At 44.2% G+C, this 27344-nt stretch overlaps 1 long non-coding RNA gene across 1 annotated transcript in view; it reads right to left on the bottom strand.

Moving 5' to 3' along the window:
* LOC144761600 (uncharacterized) overlaps positions 1-14976 on the bottom strand; it is a 285477-nt gene extending 270501 nt beyond the window's left edge. The window contains exon 1 of the long non-coding RNA XR_013595800.1: positions 14854-14976. This is a non-coding gene — a long non-coding RNA (uncharacterized LOC144761600). The remainder of the gene's footprint in view (positions 1-14853) is intronic.
* Between the last annotated feature and the right edge of the window lie 12368 nt (positions 14977-27344).

Raw genomic sequence — 27344 nt, 5'->3', positions numbered from 1 at the left:
ACGGTGGGCTTGTGTTAAGAGCAGTGCACTTTGCCAAGCAAACAAACAGTATGATAGATCAGAGGGTTAAACTGCTTGCTGTTAAGATCTGTTTACTGCCTGTAAGCTGCGTGGGTGAGCACGTGAGTATTATGCTTCTTTGTATGCCAAAATGTGCTGAGAAGGCATATTCCTAGCGTTTAACACCAAATATATTTGGGCAGTTTTATATAGTGTGATCTTGACCCGAAAGTATTGGAGTGCTTTACACGTATGCTACATTAAACAAAGACACATTAATTCTTTTTAGGTACCAGGAGATGAAGTGATTTGCCCAGAATCACAATAAATTGAGCTGATGCCAAGACTCAAATCTGGTTCCCTAGTTTTAAAGTAGACAGCTCTGGCAGTAACGCCACATCCTCTCCGCTGTATGGATATATATGCAAAAATAGGAGAGGGGTCCTCCTCACTAAAGGGACAGGACACCAAAATGACACTAAGTCAGACTTCGGGAAGTTTTGTCTGATTTAGTATTTATATGTCTACATATGTATATTGTTGTGCATTCATTTATTCACTCTTCCTACCCTCGTTCAGGGCTTCCAGCAATGAATTTGGAATATACTAATCCCTGTCTCTCTAAATACTTCGGCTTGCCTGTGGCTTTAAGCGCTATGTACATGCTGTTTCAGGGGTATTGTTCAAGGTCCTTTGTTTTTGAATCCTCACACTTGTGTTGGTGCTCCAGCTTGAAGCATGCACCAAAGCCTGTAACTGCTGTGCGTAGGTGCTCATATCTGAGAGAGAGAGAGAGAGGACGCAGCGTTTATGGCCCTTTCTTTCTTTCCTTTTGTTGCAGGTTTATATAGCACAAAATCTCTCTCATACAGCTCCTCTTGGTTTCACTCCCTCACAAAACTCCCCTTGGCTCTGTCATTCAGAATGTTGTAGTGAAATCACTGTTGCATTTTTTTTTTAAATGGCGTTTTTTGCATGAAAACAGGAAATGAATTTAAGGAAACAGCGTCATCATATTTAGGTACAGCACTGCACAGTCAATGAGTGTATTTATTGTACAGTTAAAACCATTACAAGTGTATCAGTGTGTTCAAAAGTTAATATGGGCAAATGATAACATCAGCATACACAAAGATTATCCTCTATAGCTTATAAAAATTGCCAATTTCATAAATGATAAATAATTCAACCGTAATGCTTTATTAACTTTCCTGCTTCCTCAAATATTCTTGAAAATGCACAATTTAGCCACTCTTTTTTTCCAAATTTCCTTGGGGGAAGAATCCCCCAAACCCCACATAGGTTGTTCAGGCGCGCTTGTCGCAGTGCAGTACGGCAATAGTTTTACGCCCCACCACTTTCAAATGTCACCAGTCACCACTGTAACCTTAACTGGCTTATTTATATACAACATTATCTATTGGTATTTCAATAATGAAAACACTGTACAAGTTACTCCTATAGATTTTCTATAATACAATTAATAGACTTGTCTTTCTTTTCTTCTAGGTACTTGTGTGACCAGAAACAATAATAGGCTGGCGAAGGATGAACTCTCCACGATATGGAGTTGGGTAAGAATTCTGAGTATGAACTTCTATTCATCTTGATGTTTTTTCCTCAGACTGGAAATGCACAATATTCAATTTGAATTTTTCGAGATGATACAACTCTAAATTTTACTAAGCTGCTGACCAACAACTTGGACGCTATTCCTAGCCTAATCCGCAGAGCATGCGCAATGCAAAACTTTCTGTTGAACGCTGTACTACAGACAAACTGAGGAGAATCACAAAGAAGCCACTACCCTGACTAAAGACTTTAGTGAAGTGCAAAGACAAGGCGGTTACCCGTGCGCTCCACACAGTTCACTGCTCTCGAGCGCCTGCTTGCAGCAACAACTAGACCGCAAACCTGACATTCCGTGAATGCGGCCATCTTGAGAAATCTTTGTCTCAATAAAGAAATGAAAAGATAACTTCCTGAATCTCTTTTTGGTTTAACAAACCCTTCTTGCTCACCATACTGGCAAGTTGGTGAACTTTATTGAAATATCTGCTGCTCTTCGTGACACAATGCATTACCATTTCAGATACTGACACTGTATGCCCTTTTAATGAACTTTAACATACATTGTTGCTGCCAGGTGCTCTGTAGACCAAATGAACATCAAAGTAAACAAATCATGTGAGCTGCCGATCTACAGGACTGAAAAGATTGACCTGAAAGTATACCAGAGGCACTGCCAGGAGTGGACAGGGCAGACCAGAAACTCAGGCTCCTCTGAACCACAGTCACAAGGTGGGTGGGTCAAGCAGGAATCAGGGTGGCTGAGACGCAGTGAAGCAGTAACAAGGAGGATTGGCCAGAGCTGCAGTGTAAAGACACAAATGCAATTAGGCAGCCATTTTAAGATTAGGCTTATACTTGTGCCCTATCAAAAGTTTTTAAAAAAGCATATTGCACTGAAAATAAATTACAAATAAGGATTAATATCATTCTGTGTACAATTCATGAATGAGATAAACTTTGTGTGGTGATTGAGTGAATTTTATAGATGTGAAACAGTCCTCAGTGCACTGCAGTGGTACAACTTTCTAGCATGTAAAACCATACATACACTCAATGTTCAGTTGCATGATCTTGAGAGAGAAATAATCCCTGGGGTAGTTCAATCTGAGATTGCCATTGTCTCAAACTAATGGATGAAGTGATATTACAGAAAGAGCACAATGGATCAATGGGTCAGACACAAAGCACACACTCTAAAACTTGGGTCAGCTTAATATACCCAGTTGCAAGTGAGAGGTAAGATTTAGTTTCAAAAATGGTGGTAATTGTGACAATAGAGATGGGAGGAGTGGTTGGGGTCTCATGCCTCCGTGGTTTCAAGTTCTAATAGAGTGTTGTTGTTTAATCTGTTGTTTACAGAAAAGACGTGTGAAAGATATACTAAGGTACCAGTCCTTTTTTATTATTTCTGCTGTTAGATTAAATATGTATTGGGCATATCACGGGAGGTTGCTAAATTGTAACCTCACAAGGATCTTTCCATAGTTTGAATCACTTTCACTATGGGGATATTTTGGTACATGGCTGCATTCTTTGTGGTTAGGATGCGCTACGAAAATATGTACTTGGATGTCTTTTTGATTTATGTATTAACATACACTAGAAATGCATTGATATATTGAGTATATTTACTGTAGGCATGATGCAAATGTCACTATGTTTCACATTTTTGATTAGTCCCCTTGTGCACTAAGGCGGTTCTGGGGCAATTATGGATTACTGATGAAATTCTAATCAATGATACCACAATGTAACTATGTATATTACTTCCAGCCCTGAGGAAGTCGTGGGTTCACACCCGCATAGGACGAAGCGCGTTGGCATAAGGGAGTGGAAGATTGAAAAAGTGAACGTAATAAAAGAACTGGACAAGCCCAGCAACTTGGAGATTCATTTTTTCTTATATCATCGTATTATCATTTATTTAATAACTGGCTTGTGCTTCAGAAATTGTTATATTTGTGTGTTCAATCTGAGATTGAGTAATTAAGAGAGATTGGGTGTACACTCTCCTTTTCTGGATGCACAGCAGGATATTGGCAATTTGTTCTGTGTATTTTGTTTAACTACACAATTCACTGTGTGAATCTTACATGAGCACCCCAAATCTCTTTTGACACCCAGATTCTGTTATTTCGTTATTAGAACTACACCATCACTAATATTTCTGTGGGTGGAAGGATGATATTTCATTAGGAAAAGGAGACGGAGGCCAGATGTATCATTATTCGGGTCCCAAAAACTGGCCCCGATGGAACATGATTTTTTTTTGTTGCGCCCAGTATGTCATTTTGCAAATTGATCTATCTAATCATTTCTTTTCATTTCAAAACCTTTATTCCGGTCAATTTCAAGCATAAAAGATACATGTTAAAACTTTTCCATTTATCTAACTGTCAATCAATTGATTTTAATTCACATAGTGGGGCATTTGGGTACATCTACATGATCCATTCCAAGTATAAAATTAAGAAAACTTAATAGCTTCAATAAATACAGTAAACCATTTAAGAACATATAAAAGCTAGGCTTTTTAAAATATCACATATCTAAAATCCATTAGTCGCCAACCTTTAATTCATTATATTCAACTTTTGTCAAAATTTGATTAATAACATCAGTAAGGGTGGAACTTTTACCACATCAAAATTCATCAGTAAGGTGTCACAAGTTAATAAAGTGCGAAGTGCAAAGATATATAAAAATATTAACTGCAATTACATGATCTTAGCTATTATAGTTTCAATCCAGTTTTGGCTCTTAAGATGTTCACATTAAATAGAAATCTGCTTACACTAAAAATAACCAATTGTGCCGTATCTTTCCTCAGTATGCGTTCCGCCTCTCTACAATGTCTAACATTCAAATTTTTACAGAGAGGTTTAATCTATCTTTTCCTGGGGATATTGTATTGGGGACAAAAAAATAATATATGCAGATTGTCTTCCTTGACCTCATCAGTCAGTCAGTCAGTGCTTTTATTCGATAACTTAAAATCATAAAAAGACACAGGTACAATTATTACACATATCTGTAAATCCAGCAAACCTTACATTAAAAATTTCACACATTCAAAAAGCATGAAAGTTTCATTATGAATCCATCTCTGTACGATTATTACACTTAAAAAATTCCATACACTATATACAAAAAAAATGTCTTATAGCTCCTTCTTAAATAAATAATCCACACTTATATTCATAAACTGACTACGGCCCCCGTATGACCTACTCTTTTCTTCAATTTGTTAATCCGCTCTGCGGCCACTAGGAAATTTGCAACATGAAACGTGATAGGCGCACTACTCAACAGTTGTAAATAAAGAAGTGCCGGCCTGACCTGCACAAAGCCCGCTGCCCTTAACACAGGTAACAAATACTTTTTCCTGATGTCTGCGTAAAATTCGCAAAACATAACAAAATGTAGGGTATCTTGTAAGGAAAAATTGTCGCACTTACAAGGGTCGGCATTATCTGGTGTTCCCCATTTAGGGAAATCTCCCAAAGTGAAGTGAATTATATTAAAACGAAATCTTGTTAGCAGGTACCGATGGAAAGGGCGAGTTACTAACTTCAAATAAGGCTCAATACCAGGTGAGCTCACTAAGCCAAAGTTTACTCTTACCATAGTTTTTCTCAGCTCTAGTTCCTCCCTTTCGGATGTAAGAACATTTACCATGGCGGTATTAATTGAAACTACATCTTCTTTCTTTATAGTTTCAGGGGCCAGAAAAAGCCCAGGTCGTCCATGTTTTTTAAATGTAGTATCAATGTATGCCAGCCACGGAATTATACCAGCATTATCTAGAGCTAAACAGTCCCTTATGATCATATGGTTCAATGAGATCTCCGGGTTAAGCCAGATCTTAAGCCAACATGTCAGCGGGGCTATTTTCAGTGTGTCAGATAGATAACCCAGCCCCAACTCCATGTGGATAGAAAAAGTAGGGGTAGACTGTGGTACAGATAATAAGGTTCTTAGAAATTTATTTTCTACCACTTGAATATGATGTTCTTGTGTGTTGTACCCCCAAATCTCCGAGCCATACGTCGCTATGGCTAGACACTTGGCATTATATACCTTCAGAATAGCTTCCATAGGTCTAGCCCCTAATTGTTTTGTAAAGCCCATAAGGGCAGAGGTAGATCTAGCAAATACATTTCTTTTATGTTTCAGTTGTGGAACCCAGGACCCTTTATCATCAAAAAGGAGCCCTAGATAGGTAAAAATGGGGACCCTTTTAACCTCGTCTCTACCACAGAAAACGGTTTTCATTTTTTTCTTTCTGCTTTGTTCCCCCACTATCATTACATGGGAGTTTTTTGCGTTTATTTTCAGATCTAGTGTCTCCATGAATTTGCCGAACATATCCAGCAATTTATTTAGTCCAACACCAGTGCGAGCCAATAAAACAGCATCATCCGCGTAAAGGAGAACTGGGATAGCAGTCTCTCCTGCACGCTGGACGTCTGGTGTAGCACCCTTCAGGGCAGGTTCTAATGCATTTATGTAGAGCGTAAAAAGGAGGGGTGCCAATATGCACCCCTGCCTAACCCCTCTTTCTGAATTAAAATAACTAGTGCATCTCCCTTCCTGGGTGACTCTAACGGTGGCTAGTAGGCCGCAATGAAGGTCAGCCAAAAATTTGACTAAGGCAGGGTCAATGCCTATGTTCAGTAAAATTTGCCACAGCTTCGACCTGTTAACCAGGTCGAAAGCTGTGGAGAGATCCATAAACCCCATTTAGAGGGATCCCTTTTTAGCTACAGTGTATTTGCTAATAAGAAGCTGCAAATTAAGACATTGATTTAATGTGCTTCTTTGAGATCTAAAACCGTACTGGGCGTTAGACAAGACCTCTCTCCCCTCTAATCATTCTGTCATTTTTGCCAGTATTACTCTGCCTAAGATTTTCACAGCGGAGTCAATCAGGGAGATAGGCCTGTAACGTGATGGATCACCTCTTTGTCCTTTTTTAAAAACCGGAATAATAATTGATTTAGACCAGGATACCGGGGATAAATTTGCACCTGAGGCGTTAAAAACATTTGTCAATATCCTGGCCCAGAATTTAGGAAAACCTTTAAAAAGGTCTGCTGGGACCCCATCCGGGCCCGGTGCTTTATTCTTCCTGGTCTCCATAATAGCTCTTTCTACTTCAGTCTCATGAAACACCATTGCAGGGGCTCATTCTAAGTTCAAAATCGCCTCTTGCGGTCTCTCTGCCCTCTGAAGCCCATAGATGTTCTCAAAATGAGGTATCCACCGGTCATCAGGGATATTACAGTCTAGTGGGGAATTTTCTTCACCAGAAAAGAAGGACTCATTTATAGTCAACCAAAATTTCCCACTGTCCCTCAAGACCTCCGGGGACAAAAGTTTATCCCAGGCATCTTTTTTAATCTGGTTTTTCCTGACCATAATGGCCTGTTTATAGGTCTTCCTTAATATTGTGATTTGCTCCCTATTTCTAGGGCATACTTTCAGAGCTTTAAGCAGAGCTGAGTGTGCCCTAGAGCAGGAGCTATCAAACCATCTTTTATCTTTACTAATTATAGGGCTAATTTTAGTCATCAGGTGGGTGTTAATTTGATTACAGATAGCATCAAAAGCCCCCACTATCATAGTACTTGGTGCAGCAGTATCCAAACAAATAGCAACCTCACTTTCTACTTTTGATAGGACTTCCGTCATGAAAGTTTCTGGGACAACTTTTGTCCATTTTAGTCTCCTGCCCTGGTCTTTTGATATCACCTCACGCCTCACACTCGCGATCTTTGTTTCTTTAAAGTTTAAGTGGGCCCCCGGGACCAACTCGAATATCAGAGGTCCCCACCTTATATATTAGCACTCTGGTCAGAACTTGACATGACCTAAATATGTAGTCTATAACTGTGTCCGACTCCTTTCCTTTAAAAGTAGGAGCCATTAGACCTCCTAAGGTGCACCCAGATTCAAAAAGGTTCGTGGTGGCCAAAAGGTTCTCCAGGGCCTCCCCTTGCTTGGTGTGTTCAAAATGCATGTGTACCAAACATATGGGACCTTCAAAGTTATCAAAAACACACGCTTGACCACATGGATGAATATTAAAGTCACCCATAAGAATGATCTCAGAGCTTAGATATTTAGCTCTATATGAAGCTAAAAAATCCTATAGGCAAGTTACAAATTTATTTAAAAAAATCACTCTCAGATAAATTATAAAAATTAACAAATAACAATTTAGCAGTTTGTGTCAGTGATAGCTCCACAGCCAAGCAGTTATGGCAACCCGCATCAATCTGTTTTAATGAGCCACTTAATTTCAAGGAGAAAAATAATGTTAATCCTCCTTGACCTCATTTGTGCGTAATGTGCACCATTCACGGCTCCTATCGTCATAATTACTGACCCATCTAGATTTGTTGGCATTTGTCTGTAGGACCCCATATCTAAATTTCAAAAACTAAGATTTTGCTAGTTGGGGTCGTACCTCATCTAAAAATAGTTCAAGCTACGCTACCTCTTTAAAAAGGAGGAATCTTGATGTTAGAGATCCCATACTAGGACTATGTAACACATTGTCATTAATGTAGGCCCAAAAAGATGACTTAAACAGCTTACTACATGCCACGGTCAGCACAGACGGCTCATCCCAAAAGTGATACAGGCCTATCTTCTTCATCCACGTTGCCACATGTTTAAGCCTTGGAATATCTTTACTTTGGTCAATTTTCATGATCCCCTCGAGACCTTCTTTATAATGTAATAACTCTGGCATTGACCAAATCCTTACCCAAAATAAGAGGGGGCGTAATAAAGCATGGTTGTCTGTTCGTTTAATATTAAGATCCATAACAACTGGAATCAAAGGTGTCTTACTTGGGAGACTTAGGGCCAGATGTAGCAAAATCAGAAATACCGACTCTTAATTACCGAATTTTACCGATTCGGTAATTAAGAGTAGGTATTTCTAATGTAGGTACCAATTCGGTAAATGTTACCGAATCGGTAAAATTCGGTATTTACCGATTCGGTAAATACCGAATTTTGCAAGGGTGCAGGGGGTGTCACTTTGACACCCTCTGGCACCTCTGTTTTAGGCTTGTGTGCCATGTGGCACACTTACATGCCCTAAGGGCATGTATGTGTGCCACATGGCACAGGTGTACATGCACAGATGTGCATGTACACCTGAATCGGTATTTTACAATGCAATTGTATTGCATGGTAAAATACCGATTTTCAAAGCCCTGTGTCAATGTTAAAATTGGCACCTACATACCAAACATGCATTTTCGGTAATTTTACCGACCGGTATATTTACCGATTTGGCAAAATATACAGAATCGGTAATTTTACCGATTCTGTAATTTTACCGAATCGGTAAAATTACCGATTCGGTAAAATTACCGAAAATGCATGTTTTTTATCCCCCTACATCTCCATGGCCATTTACCGGCCGGTAAATGGCCAAAATCTCCCACCTACATCTGGCCCTTAGTAATTTCCGAAAGAAGTTATTTTCTCCTACTTCAAAATTCTTTTTGCAGTGTGGCCCCCATATTTTTGCGTAACAACGAAAGAGCGGACCAGGTCAACTAGTGGTGTGTTGCCCTGAATGGAGAGTAGGAATCACGAAGACACCCGTGTGGACTTGTATTGTTGGGTCACATTAGGCTGGAAAGAAGTCCCATCAGACCACCCTCTTGGCAGTATATCATCATGTGGGGATAAACAGCCTTTCCATATACCAAACAATTTTTTTCGGAAATGGAACAAATGGCGCTTTGTGCCATAATTGTGCCCAAAGAAAAATATGAAAAAAGTGCAGTGCTAAAAAACAAATTATGAGTAAAAATGACTACCTAGACTAAGCACATTGCTTATCAATATAAGTGTAGGTGTCAAGATTAAAAACACGCCTAGTAGTAAATGGGTTAGACTACATCATGGCGCTATGTGAAAGGGTCAACTAGTTTCAGCTCGATGGAGCATTGCTCCAGCTTTCATCAGGACCAACAATTAGTAAGCTACTGCAACACAATATACTGTATAGGGTGTACAGAAATAGGATACCAATAGGTTGCATCAAAATACTCTAAAGAGGAAAAGTGTCACCCAGACTTGAAACCTCGGATTCGAGCGCGGGCACCGACGGACAGAGCGGGGCCTCTATTACCCGAGCGGTTGCCGGGCGAGGTGAGGTCTTCACCCACACAAAGCTGGGTAGAAGATGCTTCTCTATCTACAGAGGACATAGAGGTTTCAAGTCTGGGTGACACTTTTCCTCTTTAGAGTATTTTGATGCAACCTATTGGTATCCTATTTCTGTACACCCTATACAGTATATTGTGTTGCAGTAGCTTACTAATTGTTGGTCCTGATGAAAGCTGGAGCAATGCTCCATCGAGCTGAAACTAGTTGACCCTTTCACATAGCGCCATGATGTAGTCTAACCCATTTACTACTAGGCGTGTTTTTAATCTTGACACCTACACTTATATTGATAAGCAATGTGCTTAGTCTAGGTAGTCATTTTTACTCATAATTTGTTTTTTAGCACTGCACTTTTTTCATATTTTTCTTTGGGCACAATTATGGCACAAAGCGCCATTTGTTCCATTTCCGAAAAAAATTGTTTGGTATATGGAAAGGCTGTTTATCCCCACATGATGATATACTGCCAAGAGGGTGGTCTGATGGGACTTCTTTCCAGCCTAATGTGACCCAACAATACAAGTCCACACGGGTGTCTTCGTGATTCCTACTCTCCATTCAGGGCAACACACCACTAGTTGACCTGGTCCGCTCTTTCGTTGTTACGTATCCACGATATAGGGGCATGAGTGGACAGGTCGTTTAAATATTTCCCCTCGTTGACCCTCCACACTTTTGTTTTTTAGGACCCCATATTTTTGCTCCATATAGAGCAGCTGATTGAGCTTTAAATTAAAAAAACCTATAGAGCGGGGTACACTGCTTTTGAAATACTCGCCCTATGCTTTTTTTAAATGAGGGTGGAATTTTGAAGCAAGATTATCCTTTTTTTCCAGTTGTGGCTTCCAAGTCAGTTTTGTATCTAATGTGATGCCTAAATAATTAATACTTTGTACGTACTCTAATCTCTGATCATTTAACACTAAATTCCTTTTAAAATATCTATGTTGGTTTATTGACATGTATTTAGTCTTGCTGGAATTTATTTCAAGGCCTTTCTTAGTAAAACAATTCATTAGACTTAGCAGTCCCCTAGGGGTTTGCGAAATTAAAATGGTGTCACCAGCAAATAATAGTGCTGGTACCACTTCGCCTTCCAACCTAGGTGAATCATTATTGCAGCCTTCCAAATATAGAGGGATATCATTTACATAAAGAGAGAACAGGGTGGGTGCCAATGCGCACCCTTGGCGTACACCCCTTCTCATTGATAGTGCCTTTGTAAGTTCTCCCCTAGGCCCTCATCTTACTTTAGCGAAGTTTCTATCGTGGAGCCTTATTATTTGTACAAGCAATCCGACTGGCACCCCTAAATCTTTAAATGAATCCCAACAGGTTCCGGGGTACCAAATCAAATGCTGCCTTTATATCTACGAAGGCAATGCACAAGCTGCCTTTCCTTATGTTTATGTACTTCCAGCAAATACACATGAATCTAAAAACTTGGTCAATTGTACAATTTTTTTTCCTAAACCCAGCTTGATATCTCGAAAGTAATTCGATCTCTTCAATCCACTCTGTTAATCTACTTAAAATATGCCTAGCTAAAATCTTTTGTGTGAAATCAATCAAGCTAATGGGGCGATAGTTTGCTGGCTCATGCCGATTGCCCTTTTTAAAAATTGTGACAATTTCTGCCCCTTTCCATGTTTCTGGTATTGGTGCAAATTCGACTATCGCATTACAAAGATGGTTTATATATGGTCCCCAGACTCCAATATCGTGTTTTAATAAATCTCCGGGGATTTTATCAGGTCCGGGAGCTTTCCCTGGTTTAACTGCCTCAATTGCCGATATTGTTTCTTTTAGGCTGAAATGCAAATTGGCAGCCTTTACAATATTCTCCATGTCTTTATTTATCACAAATTGCACACCATTGGTTTCTGAGTAGGGGCCAAAGAAATGTGCAACCCAAGTATTTTCATCAAGAAATAAATCTTTTGGTGTCCTTCCTGTTTTGTTCCCTTTAGCTATCAAGTTCCAAAAACCTGCCTGATCCTAGGATTTGGCCGCACTAATTAAACTTGACCAGATATCATCATCCCATAATTTCTTTGCTTTTTCCAGGGCTCACTTATGATTATACCTTTTTTCCCTTATTGCAGTTGAACTATTACTTTTGATTGCCTAGTTGAGCTCTTTCTTAGCTACCCGACAATCCTTATTATACCAGAGATTTCCAAAGTCATTTCGGTAGTTGGTTCCTGCATTCCCCTCTTTTGGTATATTGCTTAGAACAGGAGTTAGGCATCTACCATAATAACGTGTAGCTCTAACATTGGAATTGTATCTGCTGGTTGATTTAAATATGGTGTAATAGTGTCTGCAAAAATAGTATAAATACTAGTCATAGATTGGAGATTCCCTAGAATATATGGCCACTTCACAGCTCGACGATTATTACTTAATATAATTTCGTCTTCAGTGGTACCATTATCTTTTTTACCCTCCTGGGTTGGGAGAAAAAACTTTGATGATACTGTCAGCCGTAAAGGGCAATGATCACTCTCCGTTCGGGGATCAATTTTTAGGTCAGGCACATGTGGCCAAAACTCTATTGTCACCAATATATAATCTATATTGCTCCGGGAACTGCTTCTACAAAATGTGTATGCATTTAGTCTATCAGAAGGCAGACGACCATTGCATGGTCTCAGACTATGTCCCATTGTAAGTTTCAAAATTTGAACCACTGCTACAGTACACCTTATCTCCTTATCACTCTCTATGGCAGGAATGTTGTTTGCCATATCTTCATCCTCAAGTAGGTTACCAAAACCGAATACGGGTTCAAAATTACGATTGAAGTCACCTCCAATTATTACCCCGGTTTGGGCACTAATGTATCTAAAAAGGATTCAAGCTGTTCAATAACTAATGATTCCTTGTTAGCGGGACTTGGCCTATTAAAGATGTTGATTACATATAAAGCATCGCCATCCCGTGAAACCAATTTAAGACCCACCATATCTGACCCACCATATCTTGAGATGGTATATTTAGTGGAATTATGTCAATTTCCAGGGAGATCCTTATCCATATCACCAAGCCCCCTGATAGCCTGCCTTTTGCTGATGGACTAGCATCCACACTAAACATTTTTTAAACCCACTCTATGAGGTGTTTCCAGTGTCCAAGTCTCCTGTAAAAGAGAAATGTCACTCTGCTCTATGTATTCATTCCAAGTCATATCGATTGAATTCCTTTTTAATCCCGCTATATTCCATGAGACGAGGCGTACTTCCAAATTCCTTCTCAACTCTATACTCGAAAGTAGCCCTTTCCCAGTGTTTCCATTGGCTAGGGTAGAAGCATGGCTTCCTACTGGCATGTCTATGTGCACCTAGGTACAAGAAGCTTGTGAGCTCTGGGTTATCCCTACTCTCTCCTGATTTGAAGGTTCATTGATCCCAACCATCAATAGCGCACGGTGGAAAGCTTCTACTCTAGTTGCTTCTATAACCAATGGCCGGACCATAGAGTCATTCGTCGGGGGAGTTGCCAAATCAGCTCTATAATGGGGAAACTTTGGATGTCAATCTAGATCATCTAGAGATGATAATCTCTCAAATCTATTAGAAAGTGATACCAAAGAATCTATACCATTGGCATTTTTGCTAGGCATCGGTCTATAGAAGTACCCCAATGGAAGTGCACAAACACGAGTATTCCTAGGTGAGATTTCCTCTTTGGTATCTAGTATATCCCTAACCATCTGGGGGCGTCTAAAATGTATCACCACGCAGTCACCATTTATGTTTTTCCTTGATTCTCCCACCCACCCTACACTACGAGCCGTTATAATAGCTTCAGTTCTCAATGGATTAAATTGTTTGAATTTTGTTAGCCAGTCTACTGTCTTATTCCTTAGATTGTGCCAAGTCTCTTTCTGGTTTCTTTTAAGCCAGGAACTCCAGCTAAGATTATCACATAGGGACATGAGGCAGAGGTTAATTGTAGAACATTGCTATTCGGTATTATATCTGTGCCTTTTGGGCTATGTGTCACTTCCCTTCCAGATTGAGTACCCAGTCTATCATAAACTGTTTGTGCATGTTGGTTAGCAACTGGGTTTCCTTGATTTCCAACAGTGGCCTGTGTCCCACCCTCAGTTATATCCACCCTGTTGTTTACTATGGAATTGGAATGTGATTTAGTTATGTCCCTAGACACATTACACCTAATACATACATTGTCTTCATCCAATGGGGCCCGACCCTCTTCTTGTGCTAAAGGTTGTGTGGGTGAATGATCTCGTATTGGTTGGGGCCCACCCTCCTGAACAGTATGGCAGATAAAATTGCTACTGTCCTGCAAGTGCCCTATAGCAGTATGTAGCTGTTCTATTTTACCTTCCAAGGACCTAAAGTTCTCACTCATGCACTCAACTATCTGAGTTAACATGGCCTCCTTTGCAGATACAAGGGTCATATTTATAATTTGTTCCATATCCCCGGTAATTTTCCCTAATTCAAAATCATTTTGGTCATAGTTGACCTCAGTCTGGGTGCTAACAGTTTTTTTGGTTACAATTTATGTATCTGCGCTGGAGTTAGATCTTACACCTTGAGCTGCCCCCCCTACTTTCTTAGCCCGGGTTTTCCTTGTAACGGGGATGACTTTCTTTTTTGCTCGCTGATCATCCCCGTTTTTCCCTGCTATCAAACTTTGCTTCCTCAGTCTGGGTCCCATGGCCAGGCTAGAATTGTGCTGTTTATTTCATCTTGCCCTAGAGATAAAGAAGCAGTAGAACAATTTAATAGGGATGCCTCTTTTAAAACTGTTATTTTGGGCATTAACGGTGATGGTTGCGGAGTATCTGACAGTTTGGGAGAGCAATTTGCCTATGTATAGGGAAATTTGCCGGATCAAGAGATAAACGCCTTTCTGCAATTTGTATCTCATGGTTTAGTAGAGATTCTGCCCTGATAATGAAGGCATCCAGCGTAGCAGCAGGGCCCTTGCGTTTACTCATATTTGATCTGTAACTCACAACACAGCTTAACAAACAAGGGTGGACCGTCTTAATAATTCGCAAACCCACTTTAGAAATACACAGTCGATGCAAATATTTGGGCTTACCACATTAACTGTCAGTGTTCAAATATCAGAGGGGTGGCCCAGTAGAGTCTCTGCCGGTCCCTGATGGGCACGGACGGGCCTGACCTTGGCCTGGGCTTTGCCCGGGCAGCGCCCTGGCACGCCCTCGCACGTCCCGTGCCGCGGGAGCCCTTGTGTGCTTATGTAGCGCCTCCTGGCGCTTCCTGGAGACGTTGTTTACAGGCACCACCCAGGGAATGCCGGGAGATGTAGTCCTCGGCCCCGGCGTGGATGTAGGCTTTATGGTGGAACCAGCGTGGAACCAAAGGCAGACATTGCGGCCCCACAGACCGTTTCAGGGAAGGTGAGCAGCAGTGGCAAAGGTTCAGAGGAACCGTAGAGCGGGAGCCCTTGTGTGCTTATGTAGCACCTTCTGGCGCTTCCTGGAGACGTTGTTTGACCCATCTAATCATATTTTGGTTCATAAAATTCCGAATAAGGTTGCAATTCGATCTGTGATTCGATAGGTCACACCATGTCTGTGATTTCATTTAAATAAACACATTTATGTTTTTTTTTAAGTGTCCTAATATCCTTAAAGGAAACGAGGACTCTTCTTACATTTTTTTTAAACGTTTCTGTGAGAGTTGGCAGTGGGCCAATAGACCGCTGCCAACCAGGAATCATTTTCCAGAATTCACAAAGGGTAAGGGGTGCAAAGGGGAACTCTCCCCTTCTGTGGATGAGGTACCACCAGAACTTGGGAGTCAGTGACTTTTTCAATGGTTTGTCGTCAGAATTACAGTTGCTAATCTTTGATTCTTCGAATTTGTGATTCAGTTATCATTTGGAATTCCATTTTAAGGGTCAATAGAAGTTTATTGACTCCGGAAATGGGATTCATACATGAGAAAACCCTATTTTGTGGTTCCCAAACACTCCTATTTTGTGAATTGGAATGTTTGAACCCGCAAAATAGGTTAGTACATATGCACTGGATGTTGTGTCTAAGGTTGTGTCTGCTGTAGCTCCATAAGGCTCAGATCGATGTTGACATTTTATGATAGACACTTAACCTCAATGCACATAAAATACATCTTAGATAGATATGAAATAGATCTTGTTTACATAGTAATTGGCTATTCTGACATTTTGGCATGGATCAGGCCCTCTGGTGCCCTCCTGTGCCTATGAAGCATAATGGATAATCTACCCCCTTCACACCCTTCCCCCGCTCTGCATAACATATTATTGCATGGGAAAACAAACCTGTCAGACTATACTAAAACATAACTACGGAAACTGCTTGAGAAATGTTGAATCTGACCTCAGAATTCACCATTCAGAAATAAAACCAAATATTGAAAAGCTGGCCACTGAGAGGCAGCAGCAACCTATATAAATAGTCCATAAGTAATATATTGGTTTGATATGGACTTGTTTGTGGATTATTGTTGAGGTTCAAATCCTAGAAAAGGTTTGGGGTCCTTAGCTTCCAAAAGTGATTCAATGGAGTAAAAGGGTTAAGAAGTTCTGCTTTATGGGATTAATATTAGCACCTACAGGTGTGGTGGATTTGCTGCACTTTGGCCAACCTGCACCATTTCTAGCACAGGATGCACTCTTTGGAATTTCAGAATGTGTATGCATTGTTACAATTCCCATTATTTTCTGATGGACATTTTTTTTATTTCCTCGTCAACATTCTCTATGGCCTTGTTCCCATTGTGAACCTGAATAGGCACAAAGAACCTCCCCACTCGTGACGAAGGATCCTTAGTCGAGGCGGGATCTCAGCCCTCGTGGCAAGATCCAGTGCTGTCTCCATGCATGGGCATGCTGGGAAGTTGCCCGGGGGCCTTACGAGCATTAGGGCCCCATGCAAACCAGAATTTAACGCCAATTTTCTGTTAAACATTTTTATTCCTGTGAGCAGTTGTGTAGGCAGGGCCCAGGGCATTGCTTTGCCTGGGGGCCTATAATGCTGTTAAAACGACCGTAGCAGGATCTCCTGACTGCAGTTTCCCATTGCGGGGTCCCACCACAAGTGCAGAGTTCCCCTCCGTGACTGAGGATCCTCTGCCACAAGTGTGGAGGATTATTGTGAATCGGGGCCAAAGTAGTGTTGTGAGGTTCTACACCTTCCTGCTTTTGGACACTCAGCCACACCTTCAAGGATAAAACATACCAGCAAAAAGGCGTGCAACACCCATTGGGCTAACCGGGCTTCAGCCCCCCCACCCCCCTTCATCGTGGTGTCAGCCCAGCTGAGACAGCTTTCCGGGCTGGCGACCCTCTAATTACAGCCGCACCCGAGTATTTCACAGGTCTTTAAAAGACCATTTACTTGTTAATTAGGCTTTTGTTGTGGTTTCATCCCTTCTTAGAGCCACTCTGCCTATGGCTGGAAGAATTACCCCCCCCCCCCCCCCCCCCCCAAAATTAGGCTCTAGTTGCCCGCCTGCCAGCAAACGATACCTGGCTAGTGAGTGGGACTAGCCCTCTGTAGCCGTGAGCCGGCTCTGCAGTGCATGATGACACTCAGGAAATGTCAGTCTCTGCAGCATATCGTGGTGCATGAGGTGTAGTGTGGCAAGCCTGGGGTGCAGAGGGCAGCAGAGGGCCCAAGGAGATCCAGCCCCTTCCTCTCCGCCCAGCGCCCGCCATGCATTAGCGTGAGGCACAAGTCCCATCATATTGGCTCTGTCTAGGGTGTAATTTCAAAACGTCATGATATTGACAAAGATATTGAAACAGATGGAAAGAGTGGGAGTGGGAAATCCTTGAAGTACACATGCACTGATTTACAACCCACGCTATCTTCTTCCCTGAGAAAGGATTTATACCTTTCACTTTGTCTGATGGACCGCTGTTTGAGGAATGCCTTGCTAGCAGGAACAGTTGTAACTAACATTCGTTTTGTGTTAACAACCTATTCCTGGTGCTGCTGCCATGTCTCCATAAATCAGGATTGTATCACCATAATGTGCACTGGATCAATAAATCGCTGCAGTATTTTTTTTATTGAAGTGCTGGTCTGGATTTATGAACTGTTATTGTGCGACGTGTCCGGGCTGAAAACAGAAGAAACTGATCTGTATGGGAGGGATTGATTGCAGTGGAAGGAAGTGAAACATGCACAGGTGCGCACTGCCGTTACCTCTTGTCCAATCACAATAAGAGATCAAAGATTACGTATAAGCAGCGTATTATATAAGATCACACAGTCTGTTATATACTCGAACTCAGTACTTGAATTGTAAAATAAATAAAAATAAGTGCCAGGGCCCTCATCAGGTGTCCACTGCAGCTTGTGCCACACATTGCCCCTGCCAAAGCTGCAATGCAGTACCAACACAACTGCTAGCCTTCACACTCCTACAAGTGTGACAATTCAGATTATTCCAGGCCCCACGATCTATAAGATTGGATTGGGAAACAGGTATTAATCATTTTCAATGTATATTGAATTGATAAAGAGCTGTTGTTGCGCTCATCTTAAAATTAGGCAAACAGCGCCACCAATTTCAGACTGTCATAAGTGCCAGGCCTGACAATTAAGTGCAGGTGCCCAGCACCGGAAGTCAGGGGTCAAATGAAGCATGGCTCGAGGGCATATAAGTACAGTTATCAACGCAGCTTTTAATTCAGCTGAAAATCCCAGAACTAATGTCACGCCGCATCGTGTTTCTACGCAACTTGTTTAATTTAATAAACTGCAAATATCTGATTTGATGTTTTTATGCGTCAAAACAGGTATGTACATACACTCAGGTGTGCACAAACAATTGCCTGAATTATTAAATTTGGAAGCACTGCTGGGAGGCTTGCATCTACCACACATATGGGCACTTGTAAGTGAGGGGTGGGGGGAGCAGACCACAAACTCAGAATTGTGTGTAAAAGGCCGCTTTATTGAAACAGGTACACATAACCTTATAATTCCTCGGCAATTGCCTTACAAAACTAAACCTCACTAATCAACCATATACCTGACCCTTGACCCCGCCCCACCCCTAAAATGTCCTTGAACCGGCTGCCACCCGTACATTACAACATTACAAACAATACAAAGCAATGCATCAAAGTATAACCCCATCACTTCAACCATCCGTTAAACAATCTCCCCTGCCTGCCTCTTTACAACTGTCAATCACCGAACATGTGTAACCGAACTATAAATTAACCTGCCTACCCTTTCCCTGTCGATAACCCAACTCCAACAATAACCAAAAACCTCTGCCAACCCTGGCAAACTTCCAATAACCCCCGCTACCCAGAAAGAAGGAGGGGGAGAAACTACCCCCCCTTTCTGCCTCCCAAGTAGGCTAGCTGCTTTCCCTCTAAGAGGTATGCGTCTGGACTTTCAAACATCTTGACAACACCTCCCTGATCTCCAGTAAATAAAGATCCATGCCAAGCCTCGAAAGATGCACTCCGTCATATCTGAAAAATTCCACTGCCTCAGTGTAGCTCCTTGTCTGTCATTCTTCCATAACCGAGATGGCGACAAAATCTAGACATTTCCGAGTTCACCTTCCTCCGCGCCCTATCAATGGCCCTAGGGTTCAAAGCGCCCCTCCAAACTCTGCGCAGAACCAGCTCTGGCACAAAACAAGGCACCCAGACCATTGCTCCTTTAAACATACCAAGTCCCTCTTCAAAGCACCCATCAAGACCACACCCTTCACTCCACACAAATTGTTCTCAACAAGGTGAATCAACAAAACATCCGGGCACTGTCCCCTTACCATCAAATTGTTCAGACACGGTATCAATTCCTACCAAAGCATCCCTCCCTTACCCTTCCAGACAATTTTAAACAGACTTACATTTAAACCCAACATTGCACCAAATAACACCGGCACGCTTGGACGTGCACCCATTTGATAAATGAGTGTCCCACTATCCATATGGTCAATTCCTTCGATTGGGGACCCACCACCGAACCTGTAATGAGAGAAAATAGAATGAGACTCACACAAAGGAGGATGACGCATGCACCTCCTCCGCATTCCTTCTTACATAGCGTTGAAAACAGTCTAAAGACCAGCGCCCCAGCAGCATTATATCCCCCGTATCCAGCCCCTGTTTTGTGCCTCTGTTGCTGCCCCGATCCAGAAACAATGTATCCCATAACTGGCCCCATCCATCCCAATATTGTGCAAAGCCTTCCGGAACACCATGCACAGCTGGTAATCTGTCACCCTCTTCTCATTGTAGTGCTTGAAAACCACCTCCTCCCCCGAGCTTCCTGACAAAGTTTGCCAACGGCGGGCCCAATGTAGCAGGCACATAGAAATTGGTACAGCCGCTTCCAACCTAACCCCTTTCCCTACTCTCCTCTGGTCCGTTTTGTAACTGGCCAGCCAAACATGTATCCCTCTATGCTCGATGGACAAATCTTTCTAAAGAACACCCTTTTTAACCGTGCCGACCAAGAGCTCGGAAACCCTAAAAGCCCCAAAAACATCCATATCATAATGATTGAGAACAAACAAGCCTCAAAAGCGTCCCTAGAGACTGCTGGTAAAGCCTCCAATAACCGGGCTAGCGTCTGCCAAGAAAGGGGGCTATGCACCATACTCTCCCCCCCTCTCCCTAGCCCAACCTTCTAACATCTTCCGCCCCACTACCACCTCTGACGGGGTGTAACCCCACAGAAGTTTCCCTATGAAAGCAATGTCCGCCAATTTCCAGGCAATGAGAACTTTAGAAAGGCCCCTCTCAATGAGGTCGAGAATAAACCGAATCACATCCTCGGATCGCTGCCAGACTTCAGATCGCTTACAGGCGCCAGATGCCAAGAAATCCCTCCAGGCCAGATTATATGCTGCCCACGTAGACGCCGACAAAGAGCCTACCACCAGTTGTAGCACCCGACATTGCCTACTAACCAAAGATGATCCTGCCTTGGGGTTGGTGTCTTGTCCGCCTCCTTGGCCAGCCCACGGAATCTCCCCCACTGTGAACGAGACAAAGCATTGGCTATATCATTGTCCACATGTCTAAGGCAACCTAGCACAAAACACCTGCAGCAACTTCAGAATTTGCTAATTTCTTGCGGACTGCCTATTGATGATCTCTACCACTGCCATGTTGTCAACTCGAAACAATACTTTCTTGTGTGCCAACTCTTCACCCCACAGCGTGAGCACCACCAGTAACGGGAAAAATGCTAGGAAATCTATGCTCCTCCCACCGTCCTTCCACTGTTGTGGCCACTGCTCAGCGCACTACCTGCCCTGCCAATATAGGCCAAAGTTGTTGCTGCCCGTCAGCATCAGAAAAGATCTGCACGTCCCACTGGATGTCCTCCTGCCTGGCCAATGGCACGGCATTAAAAGATTGTAGAAAAACTGCCCACATGCGCAAATCCTCCTTCACCCCTGCCGAGAGCCGAACATGGTGGTGAGGTAAGTGATGTCCTGCCAGTGCTCCCCCTAGCCACCTACAAACGCAAAGTTGAGATGACCAAGGAGCACCTGTATGCCCTTCACTGTCACTTTCTTCTTTGACAGCATTCTGTCCAACAGTTCCAACATTTTAATTTTTTTGTCAGCTGGCAAGGGAGCCTGCATTGCCACAGAATCAATTTCAATCCCCAAAAAAGACAGAGCCGTACAGGGTCTTATTGTCTTTTCTGGTGCCAACGGCACCCCTAGTTCATCCATGAGCTCATGGAAAGTGTTCAGAGCTGTCTGGCACTCTGTGGAGCCCAGTGAACCGACAAAGAAGAAATCGTCCAAGTAGTGCATCACCAAAGTGTGACCTGTGTGCTGCGTGATGTACCACTGCAAGAAGGAGCTAAAACATTCAAATAAAGCACACAACATAGAGCAACCCATCGGTAAAGCTTTGTCCACGTACTATTTACCTTCAAAATGGATACTCAGAAGTTCCCAATCATCTGGATGGACTGGAAGCAACCGAAAGCTGACTTTATGTCACATTTTGCCATCGCTGCAGTTGCGCCCGCGGTCACTACTAGTGACATGGCCACGTCAACTGAGGAATATGAAACTGAGGCCACCTACTCATCAATAAAATCGTTAACAGAAGAACCCCTCCGGCCATGAGAGATGCTGAATATTCTGTATTGACCCTCCTCTTTTTTAGGCACAACTCCAATAATCAAATTCTCCGTTGGCCAGTCATCAAAGGGCCCTGCCATTCTCCCTTTATGCACCTCTTTGTTCAGTTTGTCTTGCACCTCCTGTTTGTGTTCTGAAGCCGATTTTAGGTTATCTGCCCACCACCTCTGACATGGCCCTTGGTAACCCAGACTAAACCACTCTGTGAACCCCTCTAGCAGCACCCGCTTTGCCCTCAGATCCCCGTAACCATGCTGGCCCTCTTCCAGCTTTACTAACCTAACTGGCGTAGGAGCCTTTGGGCCCAGCACCCTGAGATCCTTTGCCCCCCCTAATATTCTGGTATTTCTGAGATTGTTCTGAGGTGCCCGCGCCTGGCTGCTTCCATTGCTGGCCTCCCAGGGCCTTGCCCCCCCAACATTTAACCAGGGGATGGCGACCGCTATACTTTGAGCACTCATGCCTAAACCTGCAGTACACTCTTGTGCACAGGCCCTTATTAAAGTCCCAGCATGCACCTCCTGCCCCAGTTTGTGTCGTGGCTGTGCCTTCCACCCCTCCCCGGTTGGGCTTCCCCTGAAAGGGTCGTGACACCAAAGGCAAACCGCTAGCCGTAAAGATGGTTTTCCTGCCTGACGCAGCCCCCATCGTGTGCTGCCACAAATCGGTGTCCAGTTCCCACCACTTCGCTTCCAGGTCCCAAGCCATACGGGCCCAAAACTCCTCATCATATTGTGCCCAAGCGTAGCCTCCCCCCGTGATCTGTGCCTTTTGAATTACCTCCATGTACTTAAAAATGGCTACACAGCGCTCGGGAAACTTCTTGCAGTAAATGCTGGCATAAATTAAAAATGCTGCCGTCCAATGCTCTATGGTCAACAGCACCTTAGGCCTCTTGGCTAACTCATATTCCTCCTCCTTAGAGCCCTCATTAGACCATACTTCCCTGTGCAGAAGCTTCAGCATTTCAACATATTCCCCTTTCCAAACACACTCCTTGGTTGCAAGCATTAAGTGAGACCCCAAAGGCTTTGTCACTCTCATATAGGGCAGCTTTTTAATTTTCAACTCCTTACTCTCCAAAGGTTCCTTACCCCCCTCTGTGTTCGTCCCGCTTTCTACTTTGGCACCCTGCGCTACTCCCCATCCCCTGTTCCTACCCCTGTATCCTTCACATACTTCCCTTTGTATAATCTCCCTTTCCTCTCACCCCACCCCCTTCCTCCCCCGTCCCCACAGACACCATTATAGGTTTAGCCTGTGTTCTACTGGTCTCACCTGGCACTAAGGAGAATGCCCAGACAGGCACTGCCCGTCTTGCCACTGGCTCTCTCCAATCCACTGCCCGAGGAGCCCTCACCAAGTGGCCGTGTTCTCTCCTTCATTCTGACGCCTGTGCCCTTTTGTGCGGTGCCACCGCCGGTGCCTGCAAAATACTAGGAAAAACGTGAGAGGGCCCCCCCTCCTCATTTTCCCACAATTCCCGTTTTTAGGGGCTATCCTCATCATAATCCAACACAAGAGGCTCCTCCACCTGGAGCTCATCATTAGCAAACTCAACACCACGGGTCCTACCGGACCCAGCATGCCCCATACTTGCCCTACCGGACCCGGCATGCCGTCCTTGCGGGGGAGCTGACTGTACACGCCAATACTCCCCCATGCATTGACCTCTCTGTGATGCCATCGTTGCTGGCATGACAGACCACCTTGACCTGCTTCTCGTTGGGGCCAGCGAGGTCATACTGGACCTTCGTGCTCTGGCCACAACGGGATCCCCCGCCGGTACGGATTGCGCAGCACGAGGCTCCACCCTCCCTTCACCTCGGTGTAATTGGGCCGCTCCCCGCCCTACCAAGTACGCTGCGTTGCGACGCTCTGTTCCCTGTAAAGAGAAAGTTTGGACTGATGTGCTGGGTTCCTCACTTCTAAGCGCTGCGCAAGCACCCTGCAAGCCCGGGGCCAAAGCCCCGGCCAGCCTTCCCTTATGATGACCTGTCTGCTCAGACCTTCTGGCCCATAGCAAGGAGGGAATCCAACCTTCCTCTTCCCCACTCCACTCCAACATGGCCTCAACCACAGTGGAAGCGGGTCCCAACCCCTGCCCCCTCCAACCCTGCCCCTTTGCTTCCTAGCCCCACCCGGGAACCTCCCCTGGCCCCATCCCTCGCCTGTAACCCCACCGGCCTGCACCCCTCAAACACCTCCCCACATGCAACTGAAGGCCAAGCTGCTCCCCTCTATCATGACCCCGCACCCGTTCTGACCAGGAAGTAGAGATGTCCAGACCCTCCCTAGCCGGGCCTCCCCCTGCCGGATCCAGCTCGCCCGCCACCTCAGCATCCGGGCCCAAAACGCTGCCCCGGCCCCATCCCCCCAAACCAGGTCCCAAGCCCCCAAGTTCGAGGCTCCAGAATCACCCCGATTATATGAGGGGGCCTGCCCATTCAGCCACTGCTCCCCGACTGAAAGACACCCTCTGGTGCCCTTCCCCTCTCCCACTTGGGCCATTCCCCATCTCCCATGGAACTCCCCCCAACCGACCAGGTCCCACCCCTCACACAGCATGGGGACAAAAAAAGGAGAGGTCTACCTAAATTCCCCTCAACGCCTAACTCCATCTCTCCAGCAGAAAAAGGCTCTCTCTCATTGCCTCGTTCATGTGCATGGGAAACTCTTGTCTCCCCCACACCAGTCATAGGCGAGGGTAAACTGGGGTTTTGCAGACCCCCCTCCCAGCTGCCCTGCTCATTCCTACTCGGCCCTCCAGTGGGGGAATACCTCGGCTCCCCGCCCACCTCCCAGCTGCTTCACCCCTCCCGCGCAGCTGATTGGGCAGCACACGGTCCCAGAGGCAGGCCGCCGTCTCCAGCATCATTTGACAGGCGCATGGCCGACAGAGAGGCCACGCGCCTTCCACCGCCCGCCTCCCGCCACGCTTCCCAATTACAAAAACAACAGTTGATGGACAGAATGCAGAACAATGTCATACATTCACCCCAGTACAGAGATCTGGGCCTAAATCCATCGTTTTTTTGCTCACCATGACATTCCAGTTTGAACGCTTCCCAATTACAGCGGGCGCGGACACAGCCCGTTCAACCGGCGCCAAGTCCGCAGCGCGTCCCTCGGCTCCGACACCGGAGCCGCTTGCCTTACCAGAGATTCCCCGGCACCATACCCTCCGTCGACCCAGCGCCCTCTCCACCCCCGATCCGCCCAGCATACTCCGTGGCCGTCTCCTTGCCACGTGGGCGGCCCCGTTCACTCACCGGGGAGATGCGACGTCGTTGAGGTGAAGTGCGGGCGGCCACTGGTGTCGCAACGCCCGCGGAATCATGCCACGCAGGGCGTGGCGGCACTGTGCCTACAACCAGATATATCCTGCCCGCCTCACTCAGCAACTGGAGGGCCTCCAGCACAGGATAATCCTCCTTTGCGAAGGTAAGAGCGCCACAGCCTTCAATATCGCCCTGAATGACAAACTCACTAAACTAACCTACAACTAATCTGCCTACCACAAGCCCACACAAAACAATAAAATACTTCACAAAAACTAAGCTGCTCCAAAGCTCCCAGCTACCAGGTCACCAAACCTAAAATGGTGGCCGGGAGCAGGAGCTCAAAGCCTTTATTATTGGGCTACCATTGGGCTATAAAAATTTATAGCTCGCCCCGCCGCCCCTCCCAAACTGCACATGGGGGGGCCTCACTGCGATTGGCTACCCCCCCAAGCCCTCCTTCTGGAAGGGAGTGGAGTTGTCTCAGAGGGGCCTCAAGAATCCCTTCTGAGACTGTAGAGTTCCCTGGGCCAGGTCTGGTGAAATCGTCACTGAATAAGAACACTGTGACGATGTAAAGACGTAGGCCTCCTTGGTAAGGGCGTCCTGTATAAGTGGAGCCCAACTCCACTTATATAGGACACCCATGGCCTTCCTCTGTTCTGCTGATCGGTTAGCTGACACGCTGCAAACATCCTTCCAGGTCATTTTCTGCTGGCCCTTATCAAGGAGGCCTATGTCTTTACATTGTCACAGTGTTCTTATTGAGTGACGATTTCACCGGACCTTTTGAACATATTGGTGACACTTTCACCCCTATATTTCATGCCCTGACAAAGTTCATTCCATGAAAGAAACACGTTGGCTGATGTATTTTTCTATGCATTTGAATCTGACAAAATAAAGATTGTTTCTACAAGACACTGATCAAGCTTCTTTATTAATGCCACATCATTCTGGGAGTGCACCGCTCCATTGTTCTCACAGTTTTGTTTCCCGGCCCGGCGGGTTGCACCCTTCAACCAAGGGTGCAGGAGCTGATTGTGCACAACTGACACACAAATCACATACTGGGGATCAAACAGAGGTTGGTGCGGCACTTGGAGTCCGCCGTTAGTTCTTTGATTGCACTCATCCGCTGTATAATGTTGAGTTGAAAAAAAGATAACTGTTTAAGGGGCGCTGGCAACTAATCTAAAACTTGAAAACCCATTAAGATTCATTCCTTAGCGTTAGGGCATGCAGACCATAACTTGGAAGCAACTAAGGAAACAATTAAAATATCATCAGACCTGCATCTTAATGATAAAGCTTCAGGGTACTGTTTCCCGTCATTTACATATATAGAGGAAGAAGCCAGCTCGTCTTGGGCCATCAGTTCTAGAACAGAAGGGCATTAACTGCAATAGTGTTTCACCACCGCCAGCAGTCTATAACTGACAGTTGTGCCTCCCATTTTGAATGGTAAACTCTAGTTGGAAGTGTCCCGAGTCTGAATTTTATGCATCTGTGGTGCTGATCATTTCAGGGTGCAAATGTTCGGGATAAGGCTTGTGCCCATCATTGCAGAGCAATAGATAGGTAGAACATAGGCGCTGGAGCTGCAGAAATAATCATGCTGGAGTTCAGAAGGTGAATGAGCAATAAAGATGCCATTACATTTTGTGTGTATCCTGTCATATTTGCTGTGCATTCAAAGACAAAGGTCAAATATCACACTACATCTGACAAATTGCTACTTATTCGGAAACTAGAGCTTACTTGTATTTCTCTGACTTCGTAATGAGAGGATTTTGTAAAAGTGATCCTGGTGACAATCCAGCTGCGAGCAAAAAGTGAAAGGAAAGGCTTTAGCATGTCAGTTTTATTTGTAACACACAACAGCATTTATATATCAAACGATCTATACACATATTTCAAATGATATGTGCAATTAGGAAAGCACAAATGAAGCACTTTTTGTAATTCTGAATTGTGATGGAATCAAAGATTTTAGTAGGATCAAAATAAATTAAGACACTTTACTTGATAAATATTCACTGAAAATCTATTTTCCAAACAAGTTCCCTTTTGTGCTATATATTTTTACAAATATAACTGTATGTGTATGCTATTATAGTGCCCATTTCAATGGAAAATGTGCTGTCTGTAAATGAAA

Source organism: Lissotriton helveticus, chromosome 6 (genome assembly GCF_964261635.1).
Source record: "Lissotriton helveticus chromosome 6, aLisHel1.1, whole genome shotgun sequence".
Lineage (NCBI taxonomy): Eukaryota > Metazoa > Chordata > Amphibia > Caudata > Salamandridae > Lissotriton > Lissotriton helveticus.
Note: the sequence above shows the minus strand (reverse complement) of the source record. Positions and strands in the feature narration are given on the sequence as shown.